The sequence below is a fragment of the Schistocerca gregaria genome, chromosome 1, assembly GCF_023897955.1.
Source record: "Schistocerca gregaria isolate iqSchGreg1 chromosome 1, iqSchGreg1.2, whole genome shotgun sequence".
NCBI classification, from domain to species: domain Eukaryota; kingdom Metazoa; phylum Arthropoda; class Insecta; order Orthoptera; family Acrididae; genus Schistocerca; species Schistocerca gregaria.
In genome coordinates, this window is record NC_064920.1 from 215,927,114 (window position 1) to 215,952,946 (window position 25,833).

The 25,833-nt window shown below is 40.2% G+C and overlaps 1 protein-coding gene across 1 annotated transcript in view; it reads right to left on the reverse strand.

The window, feature by feature from the left end:
- Positions 1 to 22,401, reverse strand: part of LOC126337082 (RING finger protein 145-like) — a 66,688-nt gene extending 44,287 nt beyond the window's left edge. The window contains exon 1 of the mRNA XM_050001436.1: positions 21,747 to 22,401. The gene's annotated coding sequence lies outside the window, so the exon portion shown is untranslated. The remainder of the gene's footprint in view (positions 1 to 21,746) is intronic.
- Positions 22,402 to 25,833: the final 3,432 nt, after the last annotated feature.

The following is a 25,833-nucleotide window of genomic DNA, read 5'->3' on the forward strand; positions in this document are numbered from 1 at the left end:
TCTAAGTCACAGCTGATTTTTTGGATTACAAAAACCACAAAAAAAGTGCAGCTTGGACTCAAGTAAATATGGAAAGTCAAAACAAGACTCTGGGAATAGACAACATTCTGTTAGAACTACTGATAGCCTTGGAAGAGCCAGCCATGACAAAACCCTTCCATCTGGTGAGCAAGATGTATCAGACAGGTGAAATACCAAGTATATGATAATAATAATACCAATTCAAAAGAAAGCAGGAGCTGGTAGGTGTGAAAATTAATTAAACCATCAATTTAATAAGTCACTGTTGCAAAATACTAACACAAATTCTTTCCAGACAAATGGAAAAACTGGTAGAAGCTGACCTCAGGAAGATCAGTTTTGATTCTGGAGAAACGTGGGAACACACAACATCTTATCATAGAAAATAGGTTTAAGGAAAGGCAAACCAACATCTATAGCATTTGCAATAGCACTGAAACACTCTCTTTCAAATTCTTAAGGTCACAGAGGTAAAATACAGGGAGAAAAAGGCTATTTACAATTTGTACCAAAAACAGACACAGTTATGAGAGTCAAGGGGCAGTGGTTGAGAAGAGAGAGAGACAAGGTTGTAGCCTATCCCCAATGTTTTTCAATCTGTACACTGAGCAAGCAGTGTAGGAAACCAAAGAAAAATTTGAAGTAGAAATTAAAGTTTTCCTATGACATTGTAACTCTGTCAGAGACAACAAAGGACTTGGAAGAGCAGTTGAACAGAATGGACAGTGTCTTGAAAGGAGGAAATAAGATGAACATCAACAAAAGGAAAATGAGAATAATGGAATGTAGCTGAATTAAATCAGATGATGCTGAGGGAGCTAGATTGGAAATGAGATACTTAAAGTAGTAGATGAATTTTGTTACTTGGGCAGCAAAATAACTGATGATGGGCAAAGTAGAAAGGTTATAAAATCTAGACTGGCGATGGCAAGAAAAAGGTTTCTGAAGAAGAGAAATTTGTTAACATCAAGTATAGATTTATGTGTTAGGAAGTCTTTTCTGAAAGTTTTCTAACACCTGATGTCGGAATGTGTAGAGCAGACATGGGAGCAGATACACTACACAAAATGTACCTCTATTTTCTATAATATGCACTGATGAGTCAAAACATTAATACCACTCCCCATCATGAGACAGAATGCCACCTAATGGCTTGCAGGTATGTAATATAGTAAGGGAAGTATGCAAGCAGAGCAGAGACAAATGGGGAATCATTCTCTAATGAATGAGCCACTGACAAAAGGCAGTGCCTGGAATGAGCATCTCAGAAACAGTGAAGCTGGTTGGCTATTTATATGTTACTGTCATGAGCATCTATGGGAAGTGGTTGAAGGGCAGTGATACCACGAGTAGGTGAATATGTGTTAGATGTCCACAACTAATCACAGAATGTGAGGTTCTGAGGCTTGCTCACTTTGTAAAGCAGGATAGGTGGCAGATCTGATGATAAGAGTGCAATACTGGTGCAGGTACATGAACTTTGGAGCAGATCAATTTGGAGTGCACATGGTTGACCATGGGCCTCCAAGGTAGACAGCTGCTATGTGATCCTATGTTGAACCAAAGACATAATCAATTACAGCTGCAGTGGGCACAGGATTAGGGGCCAGTGTAAACATGTTGCTTAGTCAGATGAGTCACATTTCTTGTTACACCAGGTCATTGGTCATGTCCAGATACACCATCATCCAGGTGAAGGGCAACTTGACATACGCATCATGCCATGGACACCAGCCAATGGGGATAATATTATGCTATGGGCGACATTCACCTGGGGCATGTGGTAGCAAACGAAGGCACTATGACAGACATGAACTATGCAAACATTATTGTGAAACACCTGCATCACAGCTTATGTCTTCCCAGACAGCGATGTCATCTTCCAGCAGTGTAACTGTTCATGTACGAGTCTAGAATTAAGCTGCAGTGGTCTAAGGAGCATGGCAGTGAGCTCAAGTTGATGTCTTGGCCAAACATTTGCCTGGTCAGAACCTGATGGAACATATCTGGAACACTACTGGGAATTAGCTCCGCAGTCACAAACCACTGGCCTTTAATTTATGAGAATTGTGTGATGTGCATAGACATATTGTGTCACATAACTGCAGAAACTACCAAGGACTTGTCAAATGCATACCATGAAGATTCACTGCAGTGCTACATTCCGAAAGTGGACCAATGCATTATTACACAGGTGGTCATAATACGTAACCACCCACACCTGTACAGATTCAGGAAAAATGCAATATTTAATGTTGTTTTAATAATTATAACTTCTTGTGTGGTGAGTAGTACTAGTTTCAAAATAATGTTACATTGATACATTGGCTAGGGAGGTAGTGATTAAGTTAATCTCATTAAAAAATAGAAAAGTCAGAGGTGTTCCTTAATACATAGAGCCATCATCTACAAAGTATAAGAAACATTGAAACAAACAGAAATCTATTGATAGGCATGGGTCATATAATGTTTTATTTCTCAGTTACTCTTCTACGTCTGGTACAGAAAAGCAGAGTTTTAAACATTATAGTAGAGATTCAAAATGACAACTTGCAGGTTCAGTGCAGACATTCTGTCCCAAACTTATAGAATTCCACACTATTTTGAGAGATACAAGGAATGTCTTGAATAATTGCATTTGTAGACTACACACAACCAAGTGAGGTGGCACAGTGGTTAGAACACTGGACTCACTTTTGGGAGGACAGTGGTTCTAACCTGTGTCCAGCGATCCTGATTTAGGTTTTCTGTGACTTCCCTAAACTGCTTCAGGCAAATGCTGGGATGATTTCTTTGAAAGGGCAATGCCAATTTCCTTCCTCATTTTCCCCTAATCCGAGCTTGTGCATGATGGGTGGAGGAGGACCAGCTGAACTGGATGGGAGAGGTGTTGAGGTTCTGGGGGAATGAAGAAATGAAGATAAGGTGTCCTGGCCTTAGTTGGTTAAGTGAATGAGAAATGAAGTGGTGGATTTGGAATCTGCTGGGTGTTGGGAGGCATATTGTTCAATTGCAGCAAGGCCACGAAATGAGGGGTGTTGATGTATAGGGAGGTTGCGTCAACAGTGATGAATAAGGATCAGGCAGGTAAGGTGTGGTGATGGTGGCCAGACAGTGCAGGAAGTGACTGGTATATTTTATGTGTGTATGTGGGGAGGGGGGGTCTAGGTTTTGTAGGTTTTGGACAATTGGTTGAAGACTCTGATCAACAATGGCTAAGATTCTTTCGATGGGGGCACTGTATGCAACAACAATAGGGCACCCAAAATTGTTAGGTTTTTGGGTTTTGGGGAGCATGTAGAAAGTGGGTGTGTGGGCTGTTGTTGGTGACAGCTGGATTCAGGGGAGAAGTTCCGGGAAGATCCTTGGAATTTCAGCAGGGATTGTACATTGTTGGCCTTTGGAATGGGGTCACTTTGGCAGAACTTGTAGATGGAGGTGTTGGGCAACCGGCAGAGGCCCTCTGCCAGGTTTGCACACCAGTTCATGACAATATTGGTGGAACCTATGCCTGCCGATCAGGTCAGGATCCATTTTTACATTGTGGAGTACAATCCTTTTTTCTGTTGAAAGGCTGTTGTCCTTAGGGAGGGACCTGTGGAAGGATAGTGAGACCAGGTTGGAAGTTAGGAATTCCTGGAAGGTGACCAGGAGATGGTTAGGTGGGAGGGGGAGGGGGAGGGTCACAGCTGGATGGTGGTATGAAATGGGAAAGGATGGGTTAAATTTCATAAATAGATTGGATTCGCTTGGAGGGGTCGGTGGGAAAGAAGTTTTTCGACTGTAGAGAGAGGGAGGAGGGGAATAGGTCTTTCATAAGTCCAACATGGTTAAAGCTGGGAGTAGAGTTTAATGTGAGGCCTTTGGGTAGGACTGAAACATCTGTCATGCTGAGATTACGGTAGAGGGGTTCACAACAGTGTTCTGGGATTGTTTGAGCTTTTGTTTTCATGGAGTGTTGGTAGGGGTTTTTGGAGGATGTGGTAGGTTGAAAAGGTCAGCTAGGCAGGGTCTGGGTGCTATGAGAAGTTGACAAAGGGGAACACTGTAAGTAGGATGGGGGTTGGACACTGGTGCGCAAAGGCAGAAGTAGGATTACAGCAGGCTGGATAACTTGCGGAGATGATGTTTGGAATGTTCTTCTAGGTGTTGGAGTGTCAGTACTTCTATTTGGGTGATGAGGTGTAGGTAGTGGGGACTGCATAGTAACAGCATTTTATGAAAGAACTAGAGGTGGTTCAGGGATGCCTGTGCCGTGGAGATGTGTTTTTGTAGAACCAGGTTTGTGAGGGAAATGGAGTGACAGAATATGAAGAGAAGAAGGTCACTGTGGAAGGAGGGGCAGGATCCAGAAATAAGGATTTTTATGGTTGGACTGTTGGGAGTGGGGGGTTGGTGGGGAATTCCATGACTTAGGCTGCATTTAAGGAACAGCACATGGGACAGTGTTTTCGCTAGGGAGACAGAAACTTTTCTGACCTTGTGCAGATAAATAGAGCAGGGCTCCATTGTGGATGGGGGGATAGCACTGGAAAGATGTTGGCATTGAAAGTGGTGACTGAAGTGTCAGATGATTGTAGAGGGAGTTGAATAATGTTGATGGGTGAAAGGATTTGTGCTGGGGGTAGGGGCTAGTATTGTCACTGGGGTGTATCTTATCACGCTTGTTATATCCTCATGCATGCAAAATAAATTCAATCACGTACTGATTTATTGTCACATGTAAGAGATAAAAAGGAAACAAGGACAGGCAGAGCAGCAGTGATGTGTGAGGAAGGACTGATTTTGGGTTGCTAGAAGTGTGTTATGCTGTTGTCCGGAGTCACATGGCAAGTGTGCATGGCTGTCATAATGGACGTGGTCAATACTAAATGTGTAACAAAAGTCATGTGCAACCACATATGTCACAGCTGGTATGGAGTGTGTTATAAAGGTAAGAGGGAAGAAACGTGAGAGAAAGAAACCCATGGACAATAGAAGGGAGCTAAAAATAGGAGACAGTAATGAAGGATGGACGGCATGAAGTTTGGATGGAAAGGAGCCACTAGGCAGTATAATAATGTACATAAAGTTCTGGTTGAGAATATGAATTATTTAGGAATAAGGGAGATGACTCGCCAAAAGGCATTAGTGCTGCAGCATTGATAAGTACAGAAATAAAAGGTACATAGCTCGGCTAGCTTTCAGAAAGCACTTCCTTTTTCAACTTGTAGGAAAAACATGCACACAAACACACACACATGCACACGCCAGCCTCCCCGCATTGTGCTCAGTAGTCTGCCAGGTTTTTCCTGGCCCACAATATACTGGGGTTAGGTGGGGATGTGAGGTATGGAGAGAGGTGGGAAGCATGTAGCAGCTCGTTGAAGAGTGTGAGCTGTCTGTGGTCTACCTTGGGATGCAGATGGCAGACAGCCCATAGAAGTTTTAGTACTACCCAAAGGCCTCACATTCAGTCCTCTTCCTAGGTTTAACCATATTGGACCTGTGAAAGACCTTGAAAGATCTACTCTTCTTCTCCCACTCTGTACAGGGGAAACACTTCTTTTCCACCAACCCCTCCAACCAAAACATATTCAATCTCAACATCAAACCCTGCCAGTCCCAAGTGATGTTTCTCTTCCTGTCCCTCTCCAGCTCCCTAACAGTCATACCAACAATCACCACTCCTGTCCTACAAACCAAGCTTGGCCAACCTTCTTAACATCCCACAGCCCTCACTACTGCCTTTCAGAGCAATGACCACTCATAATCACAAGAAGCAGGCACAATGACACAATGTTAATGTGAACTGGAAATGTCACTCTGGAACCCAATCCCAAAATCTTTCCAGCAGCAAACCTCACATTGAACCCTGCCCTGCACAGTTCCGGTCATGATCCAAACTTAATACACCACCACTACCTCAAAATCACTCATTATAAAACTTACAAGAATTTCTAACATCCAGTATTGCTTCACAACCCTTTCTCAGATTCCTACAACATTACTCTAACCTGTCCTCAGCAGAACTCCTGGCTCTTTGTTCCCTAAAAACTGATAACTCCATTATTATCCTCCCGGCAGATAAGGAATCTACCACTGTGGCACCTGACCGACTGGAGTATGTAAGTGAGGATCACACCAGCTGTCTAACACATTTATGTACAGCATCTGTCATCAAGATCTCATCCCTGTGATACAAACTGACCTACAATCCCTCCTTGAAACCTCGGTCTCTTGCAAGGAGTAAACCTCAATCCACAGGACTTCTTACCCCACCAAAACCACACACTCCCACCATTTAACTTCTTCCTAAGATCCACAAACTCAATCACCCTGGCTGTCCCATGGTTGCTAGGACCAACACACCCAACGCATATATATCTCCCTTTGTTGACCAACACCTGCAATCTATAGCACCAAGACTCCCTCATATGTTAAAGTCTCCGTTTTCCAATATCGTATGAAACCGGTGTCTGTCCCACGCTCACCACACACATTGCTTGTCACCATTGATGCCATTTCCCTCAGTACCAACATCCCCATGTACTTTGTCTGTCTGCTGAACATTATGTTGGTCAGCTCCCAACTGATTCCAAACCTATGACATCCTTCCTGCTCCCCTTAATCAACTTTATGCTTATAGACAACTACTTTATCTTTGAGGGAAGACATAAAAACAGATACGAGCCATTGCAGTTGGAACCAGGATGGATCCTTTCTTTTCAAAGGCCACCTGGAGGGATCTTTCCTGGGATCCCACTGGTTTGGTTTAGATATATTCATGACATCTTTGCCATATGGTAAGAATGGCCTGTTAATTTTTTTAAAATAAATTATCACAACAAAAGCAAACTACAAAGATATGCTGAAGAAAATAACTTTATTGCCTGCCCTTTCACATTAGCAGAGTTAGAGGACGCCATGTCTTCCATGAAGAGTAACAACATTCCAGGATTAGACGATCTACGAGTAGAATAAATAAAGAGGTTCGACCCAGGCACTAAAAGGTGGATTTTAAATCTAATTAACAACTTCATTTCTAAACTAAAGATACCCAAAATCTGGCTTAAAGCGAAAGTGGTAGCCTAACGGAAACCTGGGAAGGATTCAACAGATCCCAAGAACTTTCAACCAGTCTCTCTTCTATGTAATCCATACAAACTGTTGGAAAGAATGATCTTGAACCACATATCAGCTTATGTAGACCAGAGCGTAATCAAACAACAGGTAGGATTTCAGCCGGAAAATCATGTTGTGGAGAGATCCTCAACTTAACTCAGCACATAGAGAGGGAAAATTACAGGTGTGGCATTTGTGGACATAACAGCATCGTATGATGCAGTAAATCACAACCAACTCATAAAGAAGATTTATACAATCACCAAGGACTATCGACTAATGTAGTTCACCCAATGCTTACTTCAAAACACTCAGTTTTTCGTCGTCCTGGACAACAAGAGAAACTGACGGAGAATACAGAAGAATGGTCTCCCCCAAGGCAGCGTGATGGCACCACTGCTGTACAATATCTACACCAATGACCAACCTGTTGCTACAGATACAAGATCTTTCATCTATACCGACGATACAGCAGCTGCAGCACAAGGACGTACATTTGAAGAGGTGGAAATGAAACTTACTGCAACCCTGACAAAATTCTATAACAACCACCACCTAAAGCCTAACCCATCCAAAACACAGGCGTGTGTGTTTATATCTACATCTACATCCATACTCTGCAAGCCACCTGACGGTGTTTGGCAGAGGGTACCCTGAGGACCTCTATCGGTTCTCCCTTCTATTCCAGTCTCATATTGTTCATGGAAAGAAGGATTGTCGGTATGCTTCTGTGTGGGCTCTAATCTCTCTGATTTTATCCTCATGGTCTCTTCGCGAGATATACATAGGAGGGAGCAATATACTGCTTGACTCTTCAGTGAAGGTATGTTCTCGAAACTTTAACAAAAGCCCATACCGAGCTACTGAGCGTCTCTCCTGCAGAGTCTTTCACTGGAGTTTATCTATCATCTCCGTAACACTTTCGTGATTACTAAATGATCCTGTAACAAAGCGCGCTGCTCTCCGTTGGATCTTCTCTATCCGTTCTATCAACCCTATCTGGTACGGATTCCACACTGCTGAGCAGTATTCAAGCAGTGGGCGAACAAGCATACTGTAACCCACTTCCTTTGTCTTCGGATTGCATTTCTTTAGGATTCTTACAATGAATCTCAGTCTGGCATCTGCTTTACCAACGATCAACTTTATATGATCATTCCATTTTAAATCAATCCTAATGCGTACTCCCAGATAATTTATGGAATTAACTGCTACCAGTTGCTGACCTGCTATTTTGTAGCTAAATGATAAGGGAACTATCTTTCTATGTATTTGCATCACATTACACTTGTCTACATTGAGATTCAATTGCCATTCCCTGCACCATGCGTCAATTCGCTGCAGATCCCCCTGCATTTCAGTACAATTTTCCATTGTTACAACCTTTTGATACACCACAGCATCATCTGCAAAAAGCCTCAGTGAACTTCAGATGTCATCCACAAGGTCATTTATGTACATTGTGAATAGCAACGGCCCTATCACACTCCCCTGCCGCACACCTGAAATCACTCTTACTTCGGAAGACTTCTCTCCATTGAGAATGACATGTTGCGTTCTGTTATCTAGGAATTCTTCAATCCAATCACAAATTGGTCTGGTAGTCCGTATGCTCTTACTTTGTTCATTAAACGACTGTGGGGAACTGTGTCAAACGCCTTGCGGAAGTCAAGAAACACGGCGTCTACCTGTGAACCCGTGTCTATGGCTCTCTGAGTCTCGTGGACGAATAGCACAAGCTGGGTTTCACACGGCCGTCTTTTTCAAAACCCACGCTGATTCCTACAGAGTAGATTTCTAGTCTCCAGAAAGTCATTATACTCAAACATAATACGTGTTCCAAAATTATACAACTGATCGATGTTAGAGATATAGGTCTATAGTTCTGCACATCTATTCGACATCCCTTCTTAAAAACAGGGATGACCTGTGCCCTTTTCCAATCCGTTGGAATGTTATGATCTTCTAGAGACATACGGTATACCACTGCAAGAAGAGGGGCAAGTTCCTTCGCGAACTCTGTGTAAAATTGAAGTGGTATCCCATCAAGTCCAGCGGCCTTTCCTCTTTTGAGCGAATTTAATAATTTCTCTATCCCTCTGTCATCTATTTCGATATGTACCATTTTGTCATCTGTGCGACAATCTACAGAAGGAACTACAGTGCAGTCTTCCTCTGTGAAACAGCTTTGGAAAAAGACATTTAGTATTTCGGCCTTTAGTCTGTCATCCTCTGTTTCAGTACCATTTTGGTCACAGAGTGTCTGGACATTTTGTTTTGATCCACGTACCACTTTGACACAAGACCAAAATTTCTTACGATTTTCTGCCAAGTCAGTACATAGAACTTTACTTTTGAATTCATTGAACGCCTCTTGCATAGCCCTCCTCACACTACATTTCGCTTCGCGTAATTTTTGTCTGTCTGCAAGGCTTTGGCTATGTTTATGTTTGCTGTCAAGTTCCCTTTGCTTCCGCAGCAGTTTCCTAACTCGGTTGTTATACCACGGTGGCTCTTTTCCATCTCTTACGATCTTGCTTGGCACATACTCATCTAACGCATATTGTACTATGATTTTGAACTTTGTCCACTGAGAAATAGACAAGCTAGAAGAAAACTGGATATAAATTGAAGGGGAATGCAATTACAACATACATACACCCCTACATACTTCGGAGTAAAGCTTGACCGAACATTCACTTTCAAAGGTTACTGTGGGAAAACCTAGTTCAAAGTTTGCAGCCAAAATAATATAATACGCAAGCTCACTAATACCTCAACCAAATGTCCTATGCACATCTGCTCTAGCTTTATGTTCCTCCACAGCTGAATATGCAGCACCAGTCGGGCAGAACTCTGCACACACCAAGCATGTTGATAGCACTCTCAATGAGACAGGCCGCATCATAACAGGTTGCCTATGACCAACTCGAGTCAAAAAAATCTACCAGCTGGCAGGCATAGCACCCGCAGAGATAAGACAACAACAGTAGCAAAAGTTGAAAAGAAAACAGGAAAACAACCCCAGGCACCCCATGTCTGGAAGTGAAACAATGTGTTCAAGGCTGAAGCCCAGAGTGTGTTTCCTGAAACAAATGAAGCAATTACATCTTCACCTTCCACTTTCCGAATTGAGCTGTGGTGGGACAAAATAATTGGAAATAATAACCAAACCCTGCAGGAAGAGCTTGCTACTGGTTTCCAACTACACCATCAGACGTCGAAGAGTCTGAACAGACTGCGGACTGGAGTGACACGGTGCAAACAAAACTTGAAATGATGGGGGTACATTTCTGGAGATGCAGCCTGCGAATGCGGAGAATCTCAACATGACGCACACCTCTTGGCCTGCCTGAATCGTGCACACTTGATGACCTGGTCGCAGAAAATGTTCTAGCAATTTCTGGGCCTCAAAACCAATTTAACTTATATAAAATCCTGAGTATATATTGTAGATATGTTTGATTTTGTAAATAATTTTACTGTATTGTCCTGGATACGAAAATAATTATAATTAAATTTCTTGTGGTCCTATTCTGAACCCCATGTCATTTTCGTTGACCACATCCTGACTGAAGATTAGCTACACATTAAACGTATGAACAAACAACAGTACGTACATTTTGACAGCTGCCATCCATTCCATGCCAAATGTTCCCTCCCACACAGTCCTGGCATTTGAGGTAAATGTATGCGTTCAGATGCAGACCCTTTACAGCAGTATACCATTATTGTATCTCAGCTTGCAATGGCATATTTACCACACCAGTCTAGTCACAAAACAGATTTCCTTGACTATCACATAACTTTCTAATACTGCTGAACCTTCCAAAAAACAACTTAGAAATATAACTTTAGTCACTCAGCATTATCCTGGTCTTAAACGTATTAATCAGCTATGACTTGGTAAAATCATGCCCTTAATGAGGTTCATTCGGTCTGACATTTTGCCCATCACACCAGAATAGCTTGCAATTGCTTCCCAATCCCCATAATATTCTGGTGAAATTCTATGCTCCTTCTGTGCCCATTTCCCTGTCATATGGCTCCTACGCCTGTGTAAAAGTTGTCTCTGCATCCTCTTACTACCACCTATACCAGTCCTGTAATTGGCAAAACATGTACCATCAAAGGAAGGGCCACCTGTGACGTGATACACCATCTACATTATATGGTCTTCTACATTAGTATGACTACCACCAAGTTAATGCTTAGGATGAATGGGCATAGACAGAGGATGTACATCACCAACATAAAAATCCTGTTGCAGGGCATGCTCTACAGGATGATAGTCATAATGTTAGTGCCTGTTTCACCACAAGTGCTACCTGGATTCTTTACCCTGACACAAGTTTCTTAAGAAATCTGCAGGTGGGGTTGGAGTTACAGCATGTTCTTGGTTCTCACCACCCGCCTGGCCTTAACTTATGTTAATTTATTTTTTCTCTGCATTTCTTCTCAGTAATTATTCCTTTCTTCACTCCCTTTCGGTTTTCTATATCTTTTATTTGCCGACCTGTCTAATTGACCCACCCCAACTCCTCCACATATAATGTACTTAGCTTTACACTCTTATCCTCTCTTGCACAATGTTTTATCAGTAATCTCTGTACTGCTTATTACACTATCTTCCTCCTTTAAGCTCTCTCGTTTTCAGATCTAGTCCAATGTAATCCTCAACATTGTCTTTCCTTCTCATACTGTCTAGTAAGTCTCCCCCGACTCAGGGTTCTCAAAGACTTTTCTGTAATTCTTACCATTTCCTAAACCTTAGGAAACCTTACTCGATAAATAGTACAATTCTCAAGGCTGTTAATTCAACTAAGTACCTGGGTGTTAAAATTACGAACAACTTCAGTTGGAAAGACCACATAGATAATATTGTGGGGAAGATGAGCCAAAGGTTGCGTTTCATTGGCAAGACACTTAGAAGATGCAACAAGTTCACTAAAGAGACAGCTTACACTGCACTCGTTCGTCCTCTGTTAGAATATTGCTGTGCGGTGTGGGATCCTTACCAGGTGGGATTGACGGAGGACATTGAAAGGGTGCAAAAAAGGGCAGCTCGTTTTGTATTATTACGTAATAGGGGAGAGAATGTGGCAGATATGATACGCGAATTGGGATGGAAGTCATTACAGCAAAGACGTTTTTCGTCACAGCGAGATCTTTTTATGAAATTTCAGTCACCAACTTTCTCTTCCAAATGCAAAAATATTTTGTTGAGCCCAACCTACATAGGTAGGAATGATTGTCAAAATAAAATAAGAGAAATCAGAGCTCGAACAGAGAGGTTTAGGTGTTCGTTTTTCCCGCGCGCTATTAGGGAGTGGAGTAGTAGACAGATAGTATGATTGTGGTTCGATGCACCCTCTGCCAAGCACTTAAATGTGAATTGCAGAGTAGTCATGTAGATGTAGATCCTCGGCAATTCTTTTTTCTTCATCTGTCTTCCTTCCCCTTCAGCCCTTGTGCCAAAAGAAGTAGCACTGGTTCCAAAGGCTTGCAAATTTACCTAACTTTTGTGTGCGTTTTCTTCTACCACCACTCAGTGAATCAAATATTTGCCTATCCAATTATATTTTTATAAATAAATTTTTTATTAAATCAAAAAAAGCTAGTGTGCATTGCTAACATTTGTTCCATAACGCCACACATTTTTTTTTTTTTTTTTTTTGGGGGGGGGGGGGGGGATTCATCAGTCCAATCTCAGGTTTTCTGAGCCCACAAGTGTAAAATACAATTTATTTGTGAACTCAGTAATGTTCAAGGAACTGGGGAAACAAGAATTCTAACTAGAGTTTCTCAATATGTTTACTCCTTAATGAAAATTGTCATACTCCAGCATAGTTTGTGGAATCAATACTAGTAATAAGAATAGTCTTCACAAAGATTTAAAGTCACTTACTTTGATCCAGAAAGGTGTCCATTATTTAGGAAACAGGTTTTTAATAATTTGCCAACTGCCATAAAAGTTTAACTACTAATACAATTCTGTTTAAGAGGAGCCAAACGGGCTTCCTAGTGGCTAACTACTTCTACATCACTGATGAATTTCTCAGTAGAACTCATTGATGTGTATACACACAGCCTGAGAAAATAGTAAAGTAACCACAAGACATAGTCAGATGCCATACAGCATTGTCATGTATTCACCATCAGTGGGTATGTAAATGATTTAGAGTTGCAATTTTGTGGGACAAATACAATGTCCGCCACATTAGTGTTTTTTGTGTTTAGCACTGTTACAATGCCTGAGAGGGAATATAAGAAGAGTGAACAGCGTCACTGTTGAGTGATCACTATGGACACAGAGATGCTGTGTACTCATTTGAGGCAGTGTTAGCAGCACCTGACAGAGTTTGAAAAGGGCCTCATTGCAAGTCTACATGTGGCTGGCTGGTTGAATTGTGCAATATCCAGATTTGTGGCACATTTGGTTGTGACAGCCATGGGAACATGAGGGTAGGCATACTCATAATCAAGGTTCTGGTCAACCATACCAAACCACTACAAGAGAGGATCTCCGTATTGTGCACCAAGGATATTGTAGCCCCTTTACATCTCCATCAGGCATCTGACAATGAGTAATGGTCTCCTTGTAACACTTTGTGTCTCTTGCTTGTTTCGCTGGAGACTAGTAGCAACCAGACTAAGAAATTTACCATCCAATGTGTAGGCTGTTGTCTTACTCCTATCATGGTGTTGGGAGGCATCAGGTGACAGCTGGTACCAATTGATGAAATTCTGAAAGGACAATGATATGACAAGAACATCCTGTGTCCTCGAGTGTTACCTCATTCATGCATGACATATGTCTCTATGAACTGTCTGCATAATGTTGAAGTACTCCTGTGATTAGCAAGATCCTCTTTCCTGTACTCTGACTTTCTCATTGATGGTGCTTGGCTACAGCAACTTAAGAATTATCACGTACACCTCGGTGTAATGTACATTTACATGCTTTGTGGTATGTTTGTTATTATCTTTTGCATAAAAAATGGTTAATTTTTTCTTGATTTATTACACATATATGAGGAACATTCTGCTTAGTATCTCTGCAAGAGGGTTAGCTTACACCACTCTCTCTCATTTTTTAAATATTTATTATGTATTCTTGGAAAATATAGGGTGGAAATTTATATTACTACCCAATTTGAATCCTTAAGGATCTCCTCATTATAGTTCTCTGGAACAGAAAATAAATCTAATCTATTCTCAACATTAAGAACAGTATGAGCAATAAAGAAAAGACAATTTGGCAGATGGAATAAACTTTTGCAGACAATTCAAACACTCAATACTTGTAAATGTGGGGATTCCTTTTTTCAATGATACTAATAATGAAATTTTTGAATTACAAACATTTCTAGATCAGTAATCATTTTTTAAATACTGTAAACTGCTACAATGCTTAAATGATACTATACAGCATTTATTGTTATCCACATCTAACAACTGTTCCATTATGTCACTCATAATGGAGCCTCGCCATCGCACCCTCCTCAGATTTAGTTATAAGTTGGCACAGTAAATAGGCCTTGAAAAACTGATCACAGATCAATCAAGAAAACAGAAGTTGTGTGGAACTATGAAAAAAATAAGCAAAATATACAAACTGAGTAGTCCATGCGCAAGATAGTCAACATCAAGGAGACTGTGAGCTCAGGAGTGCTGTGGTCCTGTGGTTAGCGTGAGCAGCTGCGGAACGAGAGGTCCTTGGTTCAAGTCTTTTGTCGAGTGAAAAGTTTAATTTTTTATTTTCAGACAATTATTATCTGTCTGTCCGATGCGAGGTAACTGCGCCGTAGTATGGGGACGCTATACCTAAACAAACATAGAAAGGTAGAAGAATCTTTTTACCCATTCGCCAAGTGTACAAGTTAGGTGGGCGACAACATATTCCTGTAATGTGACGCACATGGCGTCACCAGTGTCGTATAGAATATATCAGATGTGTTTTCCTGTGGAGGAATTGGTTGACCTATGATCAAACGTTTTCAGTTCCCATTGGAGAGGCACGTCCTTTCGCCTACTAATCGCACGGTTTTGCGGTGTGGTCGCAAAACACAGAGACTAAACTTATTACAGAGAACAGAGACGTCAATGAACGAACGGACAGATCATAACTTTGCGAAAATAAAGAAATTACTCAAGGAAAGACTTGAACCAAGGACCTCTCATTCTGCAGCTGCTCACGCTAACCATGGCACTCCTGAGCTCACACTATCCTTGATGTTGCCTATCTTGCACATGGACTACTCAGTTTATATATTTTTTTTTCATAGTTCCACACAACTTCTTCCTGTTTTCTCAATTGATCTGTGTTCAGTTTTTTCAAGGCCTATCCACTGTTGATAAGGAAAATTGGTTTAAGATTCTTAATCTGGTTAGTTCTTCTGCATCCTTTCTTAAAAGAAACGTTCTTTACCATTCTTGTTCTGATTAAGTTAAGTTGTTTTTAGAGCAGTTTCAGATTATCATTATTGTTTCATGACTATAAAGAAATGCATCAAAAGGAAAATTCTACCAGTCCAGAAAGTGATCTATAATACAGTAACCGTTTCCATGTATAACTTATCAATATTTATGCTGCGTTACATTTTCCCTTCTACGTTTAATGTATGAAATCGATTGCCTTTATACATACTCCTAAAGTTACTAGATTTCTGCATTCAGCTTTAGTTTGTTTTTCCAGAGACAGATTTCTGCCAATTTAGACCTTTCAATAGAAATTATAAATTTAGGCTGGTATGGAACATACAAAGAAAAGAACAATTTTGGAGGCATAAAGACTTTATTATCACATACACCAAGAAAATACTACATCTTTGTTCTGCAATGTGAGCACAATGTCACATTGTAACCACCTGAAATTTCATTACAAGAAGCAACAGTTGTAAATATGAATGCAGCTTCACGATGATAAAATACAATGAAATATTCTTGGGATTACAACCACATCAAGTTGTTCAAATGACATTTTCAGAACTATACCTAATGACAGTTACATTGCCAAGAGCAGAATGCAACATAAGAGTTGTGGACACCTTATGTGCACTTTAGCCTATAATTTCATTAACGATATTGTCTACTATTTTAGTAAAAAGTTACAAGTAAGGAAGATTCACTAAAGCAATAATGTGTGTTCATCAACTTAATTCTAGGGAATGTCGGATTGTTGTTTTACCTGATGAGTTTATGGTCTGTAAAAAAATAATCAGTGCGAAATAAGTAGAAATAAAAAAAAAAAAAAAACTTAAAAACTTTCTTAGTCTTGTTTATGCTGCCAGTTTTGATAGGCGGTTAATGATAGCTTTACTTAATCTGACAAACTGAGTAGTAAAAGTATCATTAAGAAAAACCTGCACTCTCATCCACTGTGAGAAAGCAACGTAGGAAAATATTAAATTTCCAACTGAGATAACACAGAGAGAATATAATATGTAGGTAAAGAAAGTTATTTTAAACACCAACAAGACTGATAAAACAAACTTTATTTGCTACCTATTTTGTTCAAAATGATCATCGTTAGACAGCATAAAATTGTTATAGCAGCCCATACGAAAAAAGAAGTTGGGCAAGAAATGCAAAGTATGCATAACTAATGGAAAGATAGCTGTTAAAGAAACACTTGGAGAAGAACCTGTATGAATATTAAGATGCAAAGGCTGAACAAATGGCAAGCCAGAACAAAGCAAAGGAGGAAAGGCTGAAAGTTGGAATAAATATATGGCATAGGTTGTGCCAAATCAGAGGCACAGCTGGACATCAGTGGACAAATGGTTGACATGTGGGCAGTCTTGCAGCCAGGCCACGCTGTACATGAACTTGCTCCACTGGGTGATTGGCTGGGGTGGCCACGCAGCCTGTGCGCATGTAGATTGCGTGCAATATGGCCATCTGGCATGTAGCATACACTACCTGCACCTGCTCGTGGGTGTTATGAGAGGTATTCATGTATATGGGGCATGGGTGCATGTGCACCCTTGCCCCATGTGGCAGTGTTGGAACAACATAACATAGAGGGCCTGTATAAAGGAAACAAACTGGAAAACAATATCACAGAAAGACAAGAAGTACTAGATGAAGATGCGAGGAGCGATATGATACTGTAAGAAGAAACTGAAATACCACTGTACGTCCTAATAAGTGGAAATAATGTGTCTGAAGTAGATGACAGCCCTCATAATTCTTGAGATCCTTGGGCCAAAACTATTCCACTTGGTGTGCAAGATGTATGAGACAGAGAACTCTTAAATTTACAAAGCAGGCAGATGCTGACAGTTGTAAATATAACCAAACTAACAGTTCAATAAGTCATTGTTGCAAAATATTTGCAAGAATTATTTACACAAACAAATGGAAAAACTGGTTAAGCCGACCTCACAGAAGATCATTTTGAGTTCATGAGAAATGTAGGAACATATGAGGTAATACTGACTCTGTAACTTACCTTGGAAGATAGAGTCAAGAATGGCAAACCTACATTTACAGCATTTGTAGAGTTAGAGAAAGATTTTGACAATGTTGTTTGCAACAACTCTTTGAAATTCTGAAGGCAGCAAGGGTAAAATACAGGGAGCAAAAGGCTATTTACAACTTGTATAGAAACCAGACTGCATTTGTAAGAGTCGAAGAACAAGAAAGGGAAGTGCTGGTTGAGAAGGCAGTGAGAAGGATATTGTAGCCTCTCCCCAGGGGTATTCAATCAATAAACTGGACACACCAGGAAACCAAGGAGGAAACTGAGAGGGAATTAGAGTTAATGGAGAAGACATAAACACTTTACAGTCTGAGAACAACATTGTAATTCTGACAGAGATGGCAAATGATTTGGAAGAGCAGTTGAATGGAATGAGTACTGTCTTGGGAAGGGATTATAAGAAGAACAACAAAAGTAAAGCATGGGTAATTGAATGGAGTCAAATTATATAAGGTGAAACTGAGGAAATGAAATGCAGAAGTGGCGCCCTAAAAGTAGTACATGATTTTTGCTATTTGGGCAGCAAAATAAGTGACTATGGCAGATGTGGAGAGGTTATAAAATTTAGACTGGCAGTAGCAAGAAAATTGTTTCTGAAAAAGAGAAATTCGCTACCAATGAATATAATTTTAAGTGTTAGGAAGTCTTTTCTGAAGTTATGTGTGGGGGTGTTCTACAGAATTGACGATAAGCAGTTCAAACAAGAAAAGAAGCTTTTGAAATGTGATGCTACACAAGAATGTCGACGAGTAAATAGGTACTGAATCAGTTTTGTAATGGATGGAAGAGTGTTAGTGTGTACTGGTGTAATGGGGGCGGGGAGAGAATAGAGACCCAGGTATGACTATAGCAAGAAGGTCCAAATGGATATAGGTTTCCATAGTTATGGAGAGATTAAGAGGCTTGTTCATGGTAAGACTGCAGTGGAGAGCTGCATCAAACCTGTCTTCAGACTGAACACCACAGCAACAGCAATGGCATCAGTACTGCTGCAGCATTAATAATTATAAATTGTTAGTCACATCACTTATCAAAAACACTAGTAAATTACAAAATGGAACTGCTGGACAGTATTTGCTCTCAAGTGCCAAAATATGTTGTTCTGCCATTAAACACATATAGAATAGACGTAAAAGAGAGAGTTTCTACCTTAGTCAGGAGAGGAGAGAGGGGGCAGGGGGAGGGAGAGGGGGGACGGGGGGGGGGGGGGGGGGAGAGAGAGAGAGAGAGAGATAGAGAGAGAGAGAGAGAGAGAGAGAGAGAGAGAGATGGGTAAGGTTAAAAAGGCAGAACAGGTCACTCAGATCCCAGGGTGAGAGAGACCCACCTGTAATGAAGACAAGACGGTAGACAAATGTGCACTTATACATTTTGCTAACATTTGTAGACTGTCCATTGTTATGTTAACTGTTGCTACATGGAGTGCACTTCGTGTACTGTAGAACTGGCTAGTTGATTTTTGTTTATGTTGTACTAAAAAGTAGTTTGGAAGTGTGTCCATATAGATTGCTATAGCAATTCAAAACTAGTAGCAAATAAAGTTTGTTTCATCAGCAGCTTTTGGTGCTACATAAACATGCCTTTTGAAAACACTTATTAACTGTGCACTACATCTGCACAAAATGTACAAAAGTAAATGGTTTGTATTTGTGAAGTAAAAATGATGGAAAAAGAAAGATGTTTGGTAATCAGTCAATGTAACATAATATTTGCACCTTTCAAGACATATTTGTAAATAATTTTAACTCCATTGTTCTCATTGCATATGTAGAAGCAGGGGAATATTTGAAATCTAGGTTAAACCTAACATACGTTTGAAAAAGATAGGTCTTTGAAAAAGCAGCTTATGATTCATTCACTTGCACGTCATATTCCAGAGGTGTCAACAGGAAAGTAAACTTTGAAGGAAAGTGAAACATGTCAAGGTGTAAAGTAGTAGAGATAAGCAGCCAGCCACCAGGAACCTAGAAAGTACACATTTTCCAACAGGTAAAAAATTTGCCAGTATGGAATGTGTTGTTACTGTACTGGTTATATCATTCAGGCAGCATAAAAGTAGGTATTCGACATATATGTAAGATATTAATAACTTTCAGAGCAAAATAACTGACAACATATACAAACTGTTCCCAGTTCAGGAACATTTGAAGATTGGTTTATGACCACTTTACTTCCTCGGTCGAAAAAGCTGCCTGGTGTCAAGGTTGTGATTGGGGACAACTTAAGGTCTCATATCAACTTAGAAATTGTAAAAGCTTGGGAAGATAACAATGTAAAGTATGTGTGTCTGCCACCAAACTCGACACGTATCGATCAACCATTGGATGTCACCTACTATGGCCCTATGAAAAGGGAGTGGCGTAAGAAATTGACTTCATGGACGAAGGGGGAAAAAAAAAGTCAATGGCAGACTTGCCCAAGAATCAATTTCCTACACCGTTAAAACAGCTGGTCTATTGTTTGTATGTAGAGAAGAAAGATAGAACCAAAGTACTGGAGTGCTTGCCTCAATCTAATTGGAGAAAGTTTCATGCAACACTTTGCGGAAAAAAGGAAGGATGTGACAAAAAGTACTAGGCAATCTCAGAAGTGTAAGAAGTTGGATGTTCCAGCTGGAAAAAGTTTTCGTTCAAAGTTTGACGAATTGAGCGAAAATTAAATGATCTTTGAAGGCACATTTACTTCTACGCCTAAGCTGAAAAAAGGGGCCCAGCATAGAAAGCAAGAACTAGCAAACGAATGAGATAACTCTGGTTCTTACGGTCTTCTTGAAGACAGTGCTTATGACGATGGCTCACATCTTTAACTGAAATTGATGACAATGCTTCTGATGATGGCTCATACCTCTCTTTAACTGAAAGTAAATCTTAAGATTTCAATGAAGTAGTTGGCAACATCGAGCCCATCAAGGAAACACCACTGGCACCGGACCTAGAATCATTAAAACATAACCTGAAAGAAGGCGACTTCTACCTAATGTGGGAGAGTTATGCTCTGCAGTAGATGATAAGAGGAAGACCAAAAAGTCCGAGAAGTGGCTTGACAAAAGGGATATTCATCTTTATGAGCGGAATGACACGAAAAAAAAAAAAAAAGTCAACCCTCCCAATGGTACTTTAATGTTCCTGAGATGGCTGATTTTGAGTTGGTATTAGAAATTAGCATCAAAAAATTCTGTAGAATAAAAATAAATGGTTTTCATGTTTTTCAAATCAAATCTAAAATTTTGTTTTCTTTGTAAGTATTTAAATAAGTAAACAATTGTTTTTGCTACTTTGTATTGCCATTTCATTACCCGATTGTTGTGTAAAGGGGTTACAGTACTCCTAACGAGTGATTTTTATTCAATTTGTATTGAAATGAGCGAGTGGTCCAAATTAGGCCTGGGCAGGGATTACTTTCCAGAATGAGATTTTCAATCTGCAGCGGAGTGCTTACAAAAGGTAAACGTCCTGAGTTCAAGTCTCGGTCCAGCATATAGTTTTAATCTGCCAGGAAGTTCTGGGGTTACTTTGTTTCAACATTTAACAAATAGTGAAAATTTAAAAAAAATATATCTTTAAAAAAGTTGATACAGTTTACTTCTTTATACTTTGTTAATTTTGGCGTTGAAAATTAATTTATTATATTTTTTTATTAATTAATGTGGAAGTGAAAACATCAAAAGCTGGCCCAAAGTATTCCCGGTCATGATACACCGAGATGCTATTTTACTTTATCTCGTTGATTGTCGTGTTATTAATATATTCATTCACAAAACAGCCTTTTGCTTGAGACTGGAACGAAACACCTCGTATACTTATAACGTGAATCCCCTTAAGCAGAATTTCTGGAGACATTTCTCATGCAGTGTCAAACAGTAGCAGTTGGTGCGGCGTTTATTGTGGCAACTAACGAGAATGATTAATAGATATGTTATTTTCACTCAAAATCAAACACCCATGTTTCCATGCAGAGGTGCAGACAAACTTAAACGGTAGTGGAGAGTTATGCGTTGTATCTAAGAACAACAAATTAGAAATTACTTGACCTTAAACGAAAATGCCATGAAAAATTGTTTATCAAATTTGACACTACTGAACAGGCTTATTATTGTAAGAAAATGTAAGGAGTGTTTGAACTGCAAGTAACTCACATTTATAAATTTTATGTAAACTACCAGTTTTTGAGATCACTGTAGCACGTCATTCATTAGCATTAACCAACAAAACTCCGCTGAGCCAGTGTTTACACACGTCCTATTTAATATTTTAGCTTTGTCCGGAAAGTAGGTACAAGGCAAGGGCACTGACACACATAACTGACCGCGAACAAATATAGGACACGAAATTGCGTAATAGCGCTTTCCTACGCAGCCTATTAACACACACATTGTTTTTGGCACCAACACCTGGAAACACAGAATAAATATGCTATCTTTTGTTTTTTAGCACCTTGCAGATATGAATGACATAGCGTCCTGAAATCTACGGTGTACATTCTGCTAGATTGGCAAGCATTGCGACGTACTATTATTCTTTTTTACACTAAGAAATTTATCATATTTTTCATTTTGGCCAAATCTCTGCGCATTCACTTTTTGTTATGAATGCTACCAAATTTCAACAATTTCAGCATTAGTCTGGTCTCGTTACCAGCTGCTTCGCAATCTGCAAACTCACTACATAGACAAGACACTACACAAAAATTCCTTTTATTAGCTTCCATGTTTAAAAACTTCACACTTTCACAGTGCTTCTTCTGCTGCTGTGCAGCTGATGGTTGCCTATTATCTTGGCCTGAACTGAAATGACAAACTATCGAACATGCGGCGCCTTCTAAAGATTGATCTGCAAAAATCGAGAATTTCTATTTTATTTATTCCAGCATGCTACCCAATTCACTTGGTTACAGGAGGAGTAAGAAAAAAATTCATTAAGGTTGTTAAAAAATTAAACAAAGATTTCACTAAGACTCTTATAATGTGAAAGGAAATTCAGAAAATACGATATCATAAACTGTTAAAATCACAAGCGTACAGTAAAAATAATCGTGCGATGATTATTATACGATGTCAAAGGAAGTAATGAATGCACTGTGAGAAAAATATTCTTTTTGTGACTTTGTCCCGCAGGGTCGGCTGAGTTATCAACGTATTTGCAATGGTTAGCCTAAGGGGTAACCATAGCCCCATCGTGTCGTCATCCGGTTACCTCCTCACACGGACACGAATGCGTGTAGCACAACAGTCTGCATGTAGTATTATTCATGTGAAAGTGAGCGACATGTTTATAAAGGCTTGTGAATCGTGTAGCTTTTGCGAAACGTGGATACCAGCCTGGTATTCACCTAGTGGGATGTCAGAAATCGCATAAAAACTACATCCAGGCTGGCCAGCACATATATCCTCCTAATATCGTGCCGGACCCCCCTTTTGCTCGGCGTAGTTCAGCAACTCGACGTGGCATGGACTCAACTAGTCATTGGAGGTCATTGCAGAAATACTGAGCCATGCTGCCTCTAACGCCCTCCATAATTGATAAAGCGTTGCCGGTGAACGATTTTGTGGACATGGGATTCATTTCGGACGATCTGGGTTGCCAAATCATTCGCTCGAATTTACCCGAATGGTCTTCAAACAATCCGCAAGGTGGATTAAATCTGGGACTGACGCACCTCCTCGTTCTGGAAGCAGTGCTGGAAAAGGCGAGAGAAAGCTGTGGCAAAAAGTCTTCCTCAACAGGAGAATTAACCCAAGTTTCATTGCTGAAGAAACTGAGATCCGTCGATTTCCGATGTGGCTGGAGCATCACGTGGTAGAGTCCATGCAGAATACAGTGACTGATGGGCAGTGACCAATTTTCGTCCAAAGCGCTGGGTGAGTTCACTCGTTTGTTTCATTGCTGAAGAAACTGAGATCCGTCGATTTCCGATGTGGCTGGAGCATCACGTGGTAGAGTCCATGCAGAATACAGTGACTGATGGGCAGTGACCAATTTTCGTCCAAAGCGCTGGGTGAGTTCACTCGTTTGTTTGGAAAGGGAAGCCGACAAGTATTTGTCACCCTTCGGCCAGTTGGAGATGTCAGAATAGAGGCACACACCCTGCAGTCTTTCTAAAAAAATTTACAGACAGGTTTTTCAGCCCAGGTTCATTCGTTATGTTTCAGAAACGATTTCAGATTTCGAAATGAGATTTTGGCAAATGATAGTACACAAAGAGGAGAGTATTTTGTCATATCGTTAATATGCAAAACTCCATTCTCTGTCATGTTATTCCACTAACTATAGACTTTTTGGACGAAGGAATGTAATTTTTAAGGTCCATTAATAGCTGGTGAAATGAGAAATGCTATGGGTTTTGGAAAAACGTAAGTAAAGACATTAGACTTTTTTTTTGTACCGAGGATGTGCTTTTCCATAAGCTACTGAGCTTATGTTTCCTCAGTTCCTCGTTTAATAAACTGAACAGGCCACTGTTTCAGAATTCTCTCGCAGTTGTGTTTGCACAACATATTAGTGAGGTAAACTGTATAAACTTCGCAGCGTTTTGGCAAAAGAAGCAAATTTTAACGTGACAGCCAGAGAAATGTGCAGGTTTTACTCAAAATTCTCCACTCAGGATGCATCTTTCAAAGTTACAAATGGTTAAAAAGCCAGGCGAAAGTAAACTTATGCATTTTTGGTGGAATTCTTTTTAGATACTAACCATAGCAGAGGTGAATGGTCAACATGAAAGTGTAGGCTTGGAGGGCCTCACTTAATATGCGCAAAAAAATACTCCGCATTTCCCCTACAATGCCTGCCTGTAACTTCCGCCACTACTGTGCTCCCCATGTGTGCCCAGCCAACTGCAGTTCTACTGGCCATGGTATTCCGCATGGACTTTACATTCGCTCTTGTCACTGCACACTGCACCACCTCCCAACTTCTTACATGCCCTTAACGATAATAAGAAAAGTACATCATCTCAGACAGGCTATCAAGTTAATACTGTGTTGGAAAGTGAGAATATGTTGTCTGAAGTCAGTTAAATAAACTTACACTTCTTTGTCTCATCAAACATAAATACAATAAATTCTGTATTGTACATTCTAAAAAATTGAACTGTGTTCTATAAAGCACTATTGTTCCAAGTCTTATATTTCTTTCCATTTAACTCATGTTGAAAAATTAAATTTTTACCATCTATATGGCAGTAGGATCGAAGGAGCTGAAGAATACATTATATCTAGGTACAGGTTCTTACAGTTTTCTATGTGAGTTTTTGCTTGGTTTTTTTAACTGTCTGGCAGTTGAGACACTCATCACTATTGTTAAAGTGAGTATTTCTATTTAGAACTTTCAAATCATTTAATTCTTATTATAAGACACAAGTCAAGTTTAAAATAAAAAATATTCACAAAATAGAAAAGCAATGAAAATTTTACATTATTTTATAAATATAATTGCAACATAGTTTATAGATATAAAAATTTGTTATGATAAGGCATGCAAGATGTAATACATTTGTCTTCATACATTATTCCATTAAGTGGCTTGTAATATTTTGACTGGAGGGGATTCAAGCCTCAAAGAGACAGAGGCAGGGGTGGTCCAAACCTGATGGATAATGTGATTCAGTTGCTACAGTCCTGGGCGGTAGTGAGTCACGAGAGGAGTGCTCCGTGGTAGCCATGGAATGAACATGTGGGAGATAGCAAGCACTGGAGACACAAGGAGCCAGGGATATGTTAGTGGACAATATTGGAAGGGTTATTTCAGACTAGGAAAGCCTCAGTGAGACTCCAGGTCTATGAGGAGAGGCTCTGCTTATCACTACAGATGTGATGACCATGTGTGACTAAGCTGTATGGAAAGGGCTTTTTGCTATGGAATGGGTGGCAGCTGTTAAAATGGAGGTACAGCTGGTGGTTGACAGGTTTGATATGAACATAGGTACTGATGCAGCCATCTTTGAGGTGGAGGTCAAGATTGAGGAAGGTGGCTTGATGGGTTTAGGAGGACCAGATGAAGTGAATGGGAGAGAAGTCTTCAAGTATAGAGAAATATGGATAGGGTGTCTTCACCTGGCATTCAGATCTCGAAGGTGTCATAATGAATCTAAACCAGGTGAAGGATTTTGGATTCTGGGTAGTTAGGAAGGATTCCCCTAGATGGTCCATGATTATAGACAGGTGCCATGCAGGTGACCACTGCTGTACCACAGATCTGTTTGTAGGTGAAGCCTTCAAATGTAGGTGT